The following is a 324-nucleotide window of genomic DNA, read 5'->3' on the forward strand; positions in this document are numbered from 1 at the left end:
GGGAATAACCTAAGTTTCAAAGCATCATCATCTAGGTTTCTAATCCTGAGGGTACTACAAATTTCCTCAAAGTACCTAACATGGAAATAGGGGTTTTCATTTTCTTTCCCTAAAAAGATTGGGAGCAGCTGTAAGGTCCCAGGTTTAAGTTCATAAGTTGCTTCCATCTCAGCTAGCCTGATACATGAGGGACGAGTAGTCCTAGTTGGATTCAACAAAGCTTTCAAAGTTGCCATTTCTGGCGCTATCGGAGCAACATGGATCCTCTCCTCAGTCAAAGGACGTTCAAAAATAGACTCTTCAAAAGTAGGACTCTCTAGATTA

The sequence above is a fragment of the Papaver somniferum genome, unplaced genomic scaffold (genome assembly GCF_003573695.1).
Source record: "Papaver somniferum cultivar HN1 unplaced genomic scaffold, ASM357369v1 unplaced-scaffold_27597, whole genome shotgun sequence".
Lineage (NCBI taxonomy): Eukaryota > Viridiplantae > Streptophyta > Magnoliopsida > Ranunculales > Papaveraceae > Papaver > Papaver somniferum.